The 13,552-nt window shown below is 45.1% G+C and overlaps 1 protein-coding gene across 3 annotated transcripts in view; it reads right to left on the bottom strand.

The window, feature by feature from the left end:
- The window catches only part of Nmdar2 (NMDA receptor 2), a 256,773-nt gene that overhangs the window by 165,914 nt on the left and 77,307 nt on the right, over window positions 1-13,552 (bottom strand). For all 3 annotated transcript variants that reach the window (XM_065427668.1, XM_065427670.1, XM_065427669.2), the window contains exon 2: window positions 12,565-12,652. The gene's annotated coding sequence lies outside the window, so the exon portion shown is untranslated. The remainder of the gene's footprint in view (window positions 1-12,564; window positions 12,653-13,552) is intronic.

Raw genomic sequence — 13,552 nt, 5'->3', positions numbered from 1 at the left:
CACGTGTCATCCAAACAATTGGAGAGAATACAACAACAACAGAAAAGGAGCGTGAGAAAACCGGTCTTCCAAAGCTATTCTCTAAGACCTCGTAAACGATACCGGCCTGCCGCAATGCGTCAGTTGTCCTTGCGAAATCATTTGCACGGCTCTAACGTTCCCCGCGATCACGCGTAAGCGCCTTAATGGCTGAATCATTTCCGCTGAACAAAAATAATAGCAATAAATTTGTCGATTAGAAAAAGAACTCATATGTTTTGCGACCGGTGTCGGCATTCGAATCCTCGTACATCGTTTACAAAAAAAGCAAAAGAAAGAAAGAAAGAAGGAAAATGTAATGCCGGCGCCTTGGTGAGCCTCCGAGACAAATATATGTAGTTACAAGGCTCAAACAAGTATCCTGTGTACGCCATTCGGCGCAGCTATTTCCAGTACGCATCTGAGAAAACACGCCAAACTAATAGTAAAGACTTCTTGCTTCATAGTAATAGGATGGCTTCCGAATTTCTTTCGAAACTTCGTCAGTCTGTATTTGGATTAGGCATAGATTGCCGGATGCCGCACTTCAGCAAACCATCAGACTACGCGGTTACAGCCCTGCAAGACAGGTTTTCAATTTCTGCGTACTTATATGACTGTTCGCGAAATGTTAGTGACAAGAAAGTGCTTTTCCTGGCTCACATTGAGCACACTGGGCAGGAGGATAAAGACAATACGTCTTTAATAAAAGCTGCAGATGTTATCAATGTGAAACGTCTGACGTGTTAGTCCAGGTGATTAGGACGGAAGATAAAATTAATGAAAAAAAAAACAAAACATCATCAGTAGTATGAGAATAAAAAACACTAATTTGTCAAAGAAGGTAAACAGCTGAATGAATGAGCGAATGAACTAATTGTTTAATGAACGAATCATTCAAGGAACGCTGTAGAAAGGAAGTACTTGATTTGTTCTAACATGCAGCCTGTTGGCCTAGAGCATTTTCGGGAACAATGCCGTTGATCCACCGCACTAGAGGAAGAGGCAAGCGAGGCTGCAGCATAGTACCTGCTCCTTGTGCAACGTATTCCGAAGCTTCACCTCGTCATGTCCTTTTCTTTTCCCACCCATTTCAACATTTGGAGAGAAAGCAGGGGCGAGTGATAGCAGTGTGTATGTCAGAACAGCCATCTTTGTTCAACTTCCCCAGGAACGACCTGGGGTAGGGGTGAGAGAAAAAAAATTTTCACCGAGGATTACGATACTCACTAATGCGAAATTTGAGCGCAGCTTTATAAGTGCTTTCATTTCGCGATGTATTGGTTGGTGCGGACAATCTGTCTCGTGCGGCACGGTGCAAAAACGCGTCTGCTTCGCTAATCGGAAGATCGCAAGAAGCAGCGCGCGGACAACGCGCGGGCGCGGTTCGCAACAGCCGCCGCAGACAGACCTCCGCTCATGCAGCGCTTTGTTTCCGTATGTGGCATCACTGGCGTCATCGGTGAGCAGACAATACACGCTACTCTGGCGCCATCCTGTAGCCATCGTCGCCGCAAAGCCGTCTTCCACGGCACTGCGTTTTTCTAAAGCCCCTTGAACTTCGTAAAGTAGCGACACTCTCCTCCTCCGTCTTTACTTCTTGTTTCTCCTCTCTTTTACGCTCCCTCCTCGACCGTGGCACCGCCTGCACCGCTCGAGCGTAGGCACGGCGTCAACACGCGCTCCTTGCCACTGCATTGACGCTTCTCGAGCGAAAATGGCGCTGAAGCACGGTGCTAGGGCCCCATGATGCTATTAGGTCAATAGCGACGCGCCAGGAGGAGGTCGAATTCTTCAAAGCGTGGCACTACTTTAGGAAGTTTAAGGGGCTTTGCGTTTTTTCTCTCACGCTTTCTCCATACCCTCCGCTTCCTCTTTCAGCCTCTTGGGAATTAGGCTGCACCCTCCTCCGCTTTCCTCCTCGCCCTCTCTTCGCTATCGCCGTCTCTCATCCGCACTCCACGCTCGTTCTTTCATCCTTCGCTGTGCTCGTTCGATCTGTTACGAGGACGCCGACGGACGACGCCGACGCTCAGCGCAGGAAAGGGCACCCAAGAGATGCGCTCTAAAATGGGCAGAAAGCGTCGGAGTATGTTTGTCAGAGCAAAGCGATACCTTCAAGGCGAATGCGCTGCGAAACGCTGTTGGAGACACTTGGCTAACTCCGCTGGTTGACGCTACGTGGCGTGTTGGTGCTGAATTGCTTTAGGGCATCCAGAATCGACCAGCGTTATAAACCTCATTAGAAGTCCTGACGGGACACTGAGAATGCATTGTCGTGAGTATCGGCCCAGCAGTTCCACCGCTTTTGAATATGCACCGCGTCTGTAATCGGCCCTGCTTTGATTGCACTGTCTTCGGTATTGGTGCAGTTTATTTGTCCGGAACTGCCGTCGACTCAAACTGCTGCGAAGAGTCAACGAAAGCACGGGTCAAGCCTGAGTGTTGCGTTTACGTGAAAATATTTGCTTTGCGTTCGGCACGCGGACTCGCCAGACTGTGACATCCGCAAATTCCCTGGCGTACTCGTTGCAATTGTCCCGAATGTGAATGGAAACGGCAGACATTGACCTCTACGTCATAGCCCCAATGACCAACGCCATGTTAAGTGAAACAAAATTCAGCAGTGATTTAGAGGCAAACGCGAGAGAAATGCGTTTGCGTAGCGTCGCACCTCTTTGAATTCCCGGACCCGTGAGTTAAAAAAGTGCGTTCACCGAATTGCGAAATGTTGTGCAGGAGCTGGCTCGATGCACGTCCTCCATCACACACACTATATATGTATATATATATATTGTAACGATGACGAACCGCCAGTTATCCAGCCGTACCTTCAGCATATTATACCCAATGAAAAAGTGCCGGTCAGTCAGGCGCATGGGCCCAGTTCTAACTGCTCGCATGGTTCTGACAGCTCAATAAACAACTTGATAATGTGTATATATATATATATATATATATATATATATATATATATATATATATATATATATATATATATATATACATATATATATATGTATATGATACACCATGTGACCACCTTCTCGCACTTCACACACATACGCTTTTTTCCCCTTTGACACTCCTAATATTAAAGCATTAGAACTGTTACTCGGACTTTGACCTCACAAAATATGGACTAAAGGAGACATCAAGGCTCTCTTGGCATACTTTTTTCTTTGCCACAGGTATATATATATATATATATATATATATATATATATATATATATATATATATATATATATATATATATATATATATATATATATATATATATATATATATATATATATATATATATATATATATATATATATATATATATATATATATTCAGGGCTATAAACAGGCCCTCGTTACGCAAACGTGCTACAGTTGCATCGTCCTGCCTATCCTCATCGTCGCTCATCATGCCTCTCTTCCTCTACTCTTTGCTTTCCCCTGGAACAGAGTAGGTGGCTAGGGGACTGTTACCTCAGGCACACCTCTCTGCGCTTCCTCTAGTAAGTTGTCCTCGTTCTTTGTTTCTCTTCCGCTTTCTTAAAAACAGCGAACAATGTGTAATCATCAGAATATTCCGAGTATATAGGTCAGTTCAGGGTACGACATTCACAAGCAAAGGTTACCAAGTCGGCCGTGCTTCTCGTTAACCTCACTGCTTCTGTTTCTTTCTTCCTTTGTGTCCCTCTTCCGTTCTTAATTGCTTCTCTTTGTTTCCACTTCCGCACGTGTCATGTCTTCGGCGAACCCCATTAGCACCAAAAAAAGGCGAAAAGAAAAGATACGCGACCAAATCGCCCCAAAAGAGACGAGCTCCAGCGACGTCCTTGCCTTAAGCCCGACGGCAATATGTCTCGCCGGAGAAAGGCCATCCCTTTTGTGCTGCCTATCAATACCCCGTTGACAGCGACCCCGAAGGAAAGTGGGGCGGCAGTTGCGCTATAGTTGAGCAGTTCTCGATTGCTGCTTTCTGTTGGGCCTGGATTCTGTCGCTCGTTTTTGTTTTTCTTTCTTTTCTTTCAGCCTGACTTCCCTGGGAGTTAAGGGATAAGGGGAACCGGACGTTCACTACGACGCGTATCTTTTGTGTCTTGACCTTCACGTGCACTCCTGGACAAGAAGAAAGGCTGACGTCTATCTACGGTGGAGGGCAGAAGTGTGTGCGTGTGTGTGAGGGGGGGGGGAGGGTGAGGGGCGCATGTAGAAAACAATTTACTCTTAGCAAAAGGCGGGATGTCCACTTGTGATCAAATGTATACTCGCGGACAACTTTCTGCGGCAATGATAGAAAAGTTACGGGCACGTGTCTGCTGAACATGTGTTACGGCGCCATGCAAGTAGTCCGGCAGCGTTCGACGGTGCTTTCGGTTGCCCGTAACAGACGCTGAATCGACGCAGCTTCCACGTGCGATGGCTTCGCGTTTGCCCAGACGTGGAAGGGAAAGGCCGCAAAATAAGTAAACTTTTACATTCACTGGTGTGTTCTATCTTGTTGAAGCGTTGCTAATAAGGTGTCTACGTTTTCTCTTCCCTAGCTTAAGCTAACGTGGATGAAAACACGGGACTCTTTTCAGAAGCGCTCTCACTTGTGCGTGCTTCGCCTCTGTACCTTTCCCTTCATTGCCACACAATGTTGTCCGCGAGAGTAGTAAAAGAATAAATAAATAAGATAAGGTAAAGCGTGTGAATTATAGGGAACGCAGCAAAGGAACCATGTCCCCATGCTGTTTACTTATGCGACAGTTTACTTGATTACTACGCGAACATCCTTGTGCACTGAATTAAGACTTCTCATTTATTTATTTATTTATTTATTTATTTATTTATTTATTTTGGAAAGAGGATTACTGACTGCTGACTGAGAACGGCTAACGCGGCAGTAAAACAGCAACAAATGTCCCAGCACGAGCGGCGAACTCCGTGACTAGCGCTGGCGATGATGATTGGGCAGCGTTCGTCATCTTCACGACAATTTATTCATTTGTTTGTTTATTGCTTGCTTGTTTGTTTGTTTCTTTCTTTGTCTGTTTGTTAGTTTGTTTGTTTGTTGAAAATATTGAAGTTGAAACTATAGAAAAATATTGAAAATATTGAATATATTTTGTTGAGTCACCGTTTTACTCGTTCACTGTTTTTGTCAAGCAGTGACAAAAACAAGTAAGGCCGGCAGCCGCCTATGAAGTTATACAGCTTCCCTGGTAAATTAGTTAATTAATTAATTTATTTATTTTTGCATACATACATACATACATACATACATACATGCATACATGCATACATGCATACATGCATACATGCATACATGCATACATGCATACATACATACATACATACATACATACATACATACATACATACATACATACATACATACATACATACATACATACTGCAACCCTAAGAGGGCTTTCGAAGGAGCGGGGTACAAGTAAATCAAAGGTACCTAGCACAAAGGAAATTACAAGTGTGATGAATATATGTAAAAAACGTAGCCTTGATACATACATGGGCTGCATACATGGTCCTAAGAATCAAAGGTATGCAGCCAGTGATTGCCATAACGCACTTGCCAAATGGAAAATTTTGAATGTGAGGGGGCAGCTGGTACCACATGGCGATGTATCGGGTGAAAAAAAAAAAGAAACTCTATTTCAATTTGTAAGTCCTTCGCGCAGGTGTGCGATATTTAGAGGCTGCAAATTCATAGTAATATATGCTTTAGCAAACTTTGTGCATTCCAAAGATGAGCGACATTCAGTGTTAGCAGTGGTGTAAGACAGTTTAAGGCTTTCTTCGTGACGCTGCTCTGTTAGGGAAGACAGGTTCAAGGAGGGAAGATTAGAGGAGCGTAAGAAGTCATTGTCATAACGCTGGTATATAAATTGGATAGCTTTATTTTGGGGGGACAGATTCGAGGTTTTTTTTTTATTGCGTGTTTCAAATATTGGTTCCAAACGGTACAACCGTATTCCAAGATGAGCCGCGCTAGAGTTTTGTAACTGAGCAATTTTGTTTCTTTAGGGGCTGAGTTGGTTGCTTCCATATGTTCGGACCAGGATAAAGCGTGTGTAAATAGAATGCCAAGGTATTTATATTCAGATACATTTTTTAGCAGAAAGCCGTTGAAACAATAAGAAAGATACAATTGTGTAGTATGCGTCGAGAAGGACACAGAGACAATTTTGCGAAAACTAACATTCATCTGCCGCTTGTTACACCAGATAGAAAAGTTGGAAAATGCCCTGTTCAGAACGACGTGATCTTCATGACTGGAAATGGTGTGACAGATAACGGAGTCATCGGCCTAAAGACCGATTTTAGTTGATGGCACTGAAATGAAATACCACATGTGGCAGACAAGAGCCATGTTTCACAAAATTTATTCTTTTTCAATGCCATTAATTTCTTACAACCTGTCGTGACCTACTGAGTGACCGATCTCCGCAAAAGGGGAGACGGGGATGGGGAAATTGGCTTCGTGAAAGACAAACATAAATCGTAAAACGGATTCAAAATGCAAAGAGTATTTACTACCACGTGTCTGAGCGGACCACTAAGCGGCCACGACACTTCATGATCTGTGATACACAGGCGACGATGCCTATACGCCCTAGATGTCAAAGCACTTAATTCTCCTGCACTTCCGTTTGCGCGTGAGCTGCTCTGTGAGCGTAGCTATAAGGGCCGGCAGACAAATCGCAACGTTTTTTGACACCACGTCTCCCCGGATTCTTCGAGTTCGACGTCGTTTGCGATCGATGCAGCTGTCCCACGATAATCTCTCGCGTCGAGGTAGTATCGAGGTCTCAGGTTGCTGTTGGCGACGTCGCCTTCGGCTTTCGTTGTGCCGTTGTGGCGATGAAGAGGAGGGCTACCTTTCCCAGCTGCTTGTCACACCGAACTTCGGAACAGAAGGCACTGGTGCGAAACGTTGACGGAGTGGCTTTCTGCATTCCCCTGCGCCCAACATCCGGCATTCGTTCATTTTTGTGTTGTTTTGTTCCTTAAAAGCAACGATCACAAGTTTCCGTCTGTTCACAGAAATTCATTATTTAAGCATTCAACAGTCACTCCACTCCGCTGTCAGTAAGCCTTTCTTTTGTTTCTTTCTTCCCCGTCTGTTGTCGATTCTTGCTTGCAGCTACAATAAATTGACTCATCACATTTCTGACATTTCCTCTTCGGACTTGCATAAATCGCTTTTGTTCTTCTTTTCTAATTAAAGTTTTGTTGTCCGTTCTTTCTTAGGCTGCCTCATAATCACCTGCATCAAAAATATCAAGGTCTGCATGCAGCAGGACTGACATATTCAAGTTTTCTTAAACGCTGTCTCTCCTGCAAGTTCGGCAGGTTCGTGGGAGTGAGCAATAACACCAAGTCCCGCTCCTTCTTTGTCAGCCTGTATTTGCCGGTTTAACGTGTCACTTGCCACGTGCACATGTGACACGTGGCAAGAGTTTCACAGCCAATTTACGATATCGCTCAGCAGGAGCCTTCTTGCCGTTTTAAAGCACTGTCCACATGCAGAAGAGAGAACGTACGTCGAGGTGTTATCACGGCGTCTTTCAGAACTGTAGTCCATCCTGCCTCCCCTACCATACTCCACCTCCCCCACCTCTCCCGGCCCGCAAAAAACCCTCGCCGCAGACGCAGAAATTGCGTGTGGCCACTACAAAGCAGTACTCTCCTGCAGTTAGGCCATCATCATGCCATTAACCCTGCTCTACACTCCTACAAATGCCCTGCCTGCGGCAAGTACGCGTGCCTCTAAATCCGCCAGGGCATGCTCAAATGCCCTCCTACCCCCCCCCCCCCCACCACCACCACCACCACAGCCCGAATCCCACCTGCAGGACCAGCAACACGTGGTATTTCAAACCCAGCTGGCAGCGAAGTCCGCAGTGATCCTGGATTAAGGAGCCTCCCGATTGGCGCAGATCGGAAGCACACAGAATAAGAAGCTGCCACATTGTGGCTTTTTTACTGTTATTATTTTTAGAGGAAACGTGAATTTCTCCTGATCTTCGTATCGTGGTAAAACTCAGCATGATGTGAGTAGATCTTGTGTACATCCTGTCTAGGGAACTAAGGAGTTTCTGGTAAAATCGTATAGGCCATGAATAATCACGAAATTCGTAGTATACTTTGGTAGAGCATTTAGCAGCCGCGGCAGCCAGCGCCGAGCGTTTTAGCAGTTTCTAACAACCTTTGTGCGCATTTCTGCAGACGAGTTACCTCTTTAGAGGCCTTAGTGCCAGATCAATGTCTCAGTCGGAAATGTTTGCTTTTTTGTTTATTTGTTTTTTAGGGGCTGGCTCTTAAGCATCATTGCCCTTTATTTATGTCTAGTGGCTGGTTGATATATCATCTAAGGCACTTATTTGCCATGTGAAGCCTCGTAAACAAGATACTATTATAAAGTCCGTTTCATAAGTACGCGGCGAAGGTTCGAGGTCGTGTTTATCTACAACGTCAGATTATACTCAACAATTGTGATAACAGTCTTCTTCAATGTCACCGCGAATATTACGACTTCAACAAGGTGATTAAAATTTAAAAGCTGAGTGCCTTACGCTGAATTCCTTCACAAAGCCCGTCAATAAAATTAGCACGACATTCGTCGGCCATTTTTTTTTCCTAAGAGCCACATTGGACTATCCGGGCTTCCGAATGGGCGAAGATTCATTTGACTGAAAAAAGAAGCAAAGCACGCTGATCTGAAGCAAGGCCACTTGATAATTTAAATGAATAATTGCTCCCGACGGATCGCCATTCACACAAATTCCGACCGTGCAACTCCTGCATCGGCGAATCGGGAACGTCAGGAAAAGAAAGCAACGAAAGAAATGGCGGAGTGGCTAACGCTTTTCCCAGCCTCGTTCCAGTTTAGGCGAATAAATAGAAATGACGAAGCAACGGCCCGATCGCTTTCGTTGCATCTGGGGAGGCATTACGGCGAGAAAAGATATCAGCACGTCGACTGCAGTTCCGATGGAAATCTCCTGGATCAGCCTTTAAGGCCTGCTCTGGCTCGATCCCTCCTCCGCCTTCTAAAGAAGAAAGATTGACGCGAGTTGCCATCAGAGTCTACGGGTGAAGCGTCATTAGCCCTGTTCACGGAGGAGGCAGGCACCCCTTTCCTCGCGTTAACAAGACGTCGAAACGGCCCCTCGCAAAAGAGCTTTCTGTCATTCCGTGTTTCGTAGTGTTCTTTTTTTTTATGTTTCAAATTCTTTTTTCTTTTTCTTTGTCTTACCTCGTTCTTCCTTTCCTTCGTAATTTGGCTCATTCGATCTTTCATCCTTTGTTCCGTCTTTCTTTTCTTTCGTTCCTTTCTTTCAATGTTTAACTTTTGTATTCTTTCAACCATTCTACCAGCTTTGATTCCTTCCTTTAATTTTTTTTTCATTCACTCACTCAGCATTTGCGTCTGTCTGTCTTATCTTCTTAATTTAATTCATTATTGTTAATGTTTCTTTCCAATTTGCTTACCTGCTTTCGTTATTTCCTTCTTTCGTTCTTTGTTCTTTACTTGTTTTTGTTTTAAACTTCCATCTCTACTTGCTTGTTTTTTTTCTGAGCCCTTGCTATGTTCACATAGGACGAAATGGAAAATTCGACACCAGCAGAATGTCGGCTGCCGAAATGCGAGAGAGCATCTTCTCGAGTATACTCCGGAAAGCACTCGCAAACGCCTGCGAACCTAGTGCCGCAATATGGTCTGACCATGTACCGCATATTGCGTGAGTGTGAGCACCCGGGGCAAGTGGCTTTCACGGCCAAACCGCCGGCTCATTTCATGCTCAAGTGTTCCCGTAGAGGCAGCATATTGCGCTACATGCAATTCAGTAGCAAGTTTTGGTTGCGTTACTTGCGCGTTTCATTTAGGACGCCCGTCACAAGTACGCATCGTCTGCTTCCGCGCCGGAAGCAGACGAAAAATAGAGTATCTGCGGGAAACCGAACGGTGACGTAAGGTGCGATTCATGTTTGCCCCTAAAAGAGGCCTAAACAGAAACTGAGGGCGCCACCGTTTCGTTGCAGCAGCATCGACCACTTAGTCTGGCAGTGCTGAAGAAGAACGTTACAGTGACGTTCCACTCCGTGAGCGGGGGTGACGCGCAAGCGTAATGGCGGTAGAGCGCACACGAAGCTATCGGCTCTAGGTGCGTCTGGATGCCTACGCTCTGCTCGCATTGCAGATCGCGTTCAAGGTGGAGCTTGCGCGATTCTCGCGATACGCAGCAGCCGCCAGAGTACAACGCCCTCCCCCCCCCCTCCTCTCTTCCCACCGGTTCCTTGCGTGCGATGAAAGACGGCGCGCTTCCTACGCGCTTTCCAACCTTGCGCGCTCGAGATTGAGCCGCCATGGTAGGATCATAGTAGAACGCGTTTGCTCGCACATACAGGGGACAATGTTATGGTGAGGCGAAACCGGTACGTCCATACCGCAGACAGAACCCGCAGCAATTGGCAGAGGAGCTCAACCCAGCGTGCCTCCACCTACCCTCCTCCTCCGCGACGATTCGCTCAACGCCACCTAGACTTTCCTCTGGGTAACGTGGGCATGCCGTGTGCTCAGCGCGCTTCTTCCTACTTTCCCCTACGCGCCATTCTCTTCTCCACTTCCAGGCGCCTTCCTCCTCCGCCGCTCGCTTCCTTCGGGGCATCAAATATACATGTACGCTTGCCCGTACATGTATGCATGCACATACATGTACGCTTGCCCATGACGTACATGTACATACATGTACGTCATGTACGCTTGCCCGTAAAATCCGCATTAGTGCTTCTACCGGACGGAACAAGCGGGTAATGCACGTAACCGTGGTATTTCAACAACGGCATGCAGGCGCGAAATGACACCTGTGTACGAAATATGAGTACGAGAGAATTAGCGATCCTTATCACACAGTTCGCTTAATAAAGAAAAAGTGACAGCCATGGTTAAAAAAAAAATTACATGCTGTCAGTAGACATCGGTTTTCAAAAGGAACAAGTATCATCCTGACATCAACATCGGCTTCTACAGGTAGAAAAGAATTCTGTGTTCCCAAGTATATAAACTAAAGCTCTCTAAGTAAGCGTTCGCTCCTAACGAAGGCTTCACCACTCCCTAATGCTTGCAACTACGTATCGTTATGTCACTCCTGCGTTCGAACCTGACATCTGGGCGCGAAGTACAAATGCGCTGTGTTACCTTTTTTTTTGATCGGATCTGCAATTTCACGTTTGTAGCCAATTAGCTGAAGTGTGAACGCATGCGAAAACAAAGCTGTGTGTTCAAATGCAACCTTGTCCGACTGCCGCTAATCGTTAATCAATTTAGCTGTCCGAATTCGTGGTTTACAAAAAACTCTATGATTCACTGAAATGGCCAATTCTTCAGAAGGGCTACGTTGCGAGGGGAAGCACCTCGACTCAATTACGTCACGCAGTCTCTGTTAATGTGCGTAACGTTCGGACAAAGTGAAGGTGTTTATTTAACATCCGCACACTGTTCGCTTCATGTTTCACTTCTTTGTTGACTGGTCGTTTGGAGTTGGCGAATGACTGGAGCTCGAACAACAGGCTTGATTAATCGATCAGATAAGTGGGTTATGTAATCAGCGCTGAGTGCTCTGCGCTAAACAACAATGAAAAAACGAACAGAAAATGGAGACGTAGAAAAATTTCGAACTTGAATACAAAGTGAAGAAGCCATTGGTTAGAGTTCTGAATAATTTTGATTTTCGGTTGATGATTTGTCAAAGCACTAATTATGTTGCCAAGTAGAACTTTGGCATTTGCGAAATTGTTTGTTTGTCAGGCTAACCGTTCCTTTTGCGTGGCGAACGCATTTTCTAACGAGGATTACAGAATTGGTATTCTGCAAGTACCAAGTTACTTAGTTGATTTTAGTTGGTTATTAGTTAATTAGTTAATTAAATTATTCAAGTTCAATGACACGAAAGCCATTAAAACTGTGCTGCGCCCTCCAAGTTCTCGGTTGTTATAGTGCGCAATAAAATATGTTCAAACTAAATGAAACCACGTTTAATTTCTTTTGAGAAGAGGTGCCAGGACAAAGAATCCGGTGGGATTTGGCTAAGTTAGTGAATTCATAGTTGTACTTTTTGACGCAGTTGGCATACATCCCTGCAATCGTCCGGACAAGGCTTGCGCTAATAGTAACTAAATCATGAAGTATTCAATGCAAAAAAAAAAAGAAATACGAAAGCCAGAAGCAACGTCGGGGTGAGCAGACCATTGTGCACAGAGCAGGACAGGCCACAGCGCAAGCCGCAGCTTGCCGTCGATGCCGGGTGGACAGTTCAGATCCTTCTCGCGAAAAACGACGCAAAGAGCTTTCGCCGCGAAGACGCGGTAGCGCGTGGTGGCGAAAATAGGGCTCCTATGGAGGCGCTCCTCCAGCTTACGCTGTGACTGTGCTGCGAGTACCGTGCAGACTAATGACTTGTTGTTGCTATTGTTGTTGTTGTTGTTGTTGTAACGAAAACCATACTAGCAATGTGCGTTGTTGGAAGAGTTGGAACTTACCCAGTGGGTGGGAACGAGCACAAAATTTGACGAGGACGAGGAAGAACCAATCCTTGTGTTCGTCACTCCAACCTTCCCCGTTCCGGGTCTGAAAAAAAAAAAGATAAGTTCACTATCACATATGGCGCAAATTCATTGGCTAGAAGAAAGAGTGTATTGCACTGGACGCGAATACAGTGGCATAACAGAATAGAAATGACAACAACAATTACAAGGAAACCATCAGATCATCAGTACAACGATGACGTTTATGTATGTTTCACGGCATTCCCGCGTATAGCAATAGGCGAAAGTACAACAAAAAAAAGGGTTGCAATTCGAGGGGAATAGCCCTTGATGCCGATGAGTTTATGAACACTACATAAAACGTGCGACGTGGTTTCGCCAACAAAATATTCAACTACAATCTTTCAGAAGTGTTTGGTTGTAGGATGCCTGAACCTGCGATCGGAAGAACTTTTTCATAAGAGTTCCACAATGTTGCCGCTAAACAAAGATATGTCCTCAGTTACATTCCTGCAGAGTTTACTTCCTTCACTCAAACTCACTGGTGGCAATCCTCATACCTTCACATTTCCAAACGATTTATCACCTCTAGCATTGTGCATCCCTGCTTCGTGGTATTTACACTTCTGTAAGAATAGTATTTTAGAACGTAGTTGTCGTTTTCATTGCGCCTACTCAGGACAGGTGGCCACCAGATCAAAACAGATATCAAGTAACGAACGACATGCAAGCTTATCAAAATACACATCTCGTGCATTTGTTCGTTAATTTGCCTTTATTTTTTATTTTTTGCTACGATGCTGTATATAGCTCGTAGCTGTACATAGCTACGTCGTCTACGTCCACGTTGCAGATATAAAGTAACGAAAGCTATTCACGCTTATCAAAATACACATCTCATGCATTTGCTCATTAATTTGCCTCTCTTTTTTCGTTTTTTGCTGCGAAGCTGTATATAGATACCTTCCGGCCATCTACGTCG

Source organism: Dermacentor albipictus, chromosome 8, assembly GCF_038994185.2.
Source record: "Dermacentor albipictus isolate Rhodes 1998 colony chromosome 8, USDA_Dalb.pri_finalv2, whole genome shotgun sequence".
Taxonomy (NCBI): Eukaryota; Metazoa; Arthropoda; class Arachnida; order Ixodida; family Ixodidae; genus Dermacentor; species Dermacentor albipictus.
Note: the sequence above shows the minus strand (reverse complement) of the source record. Positions and strands in the feature narration are given on the sequence as shown.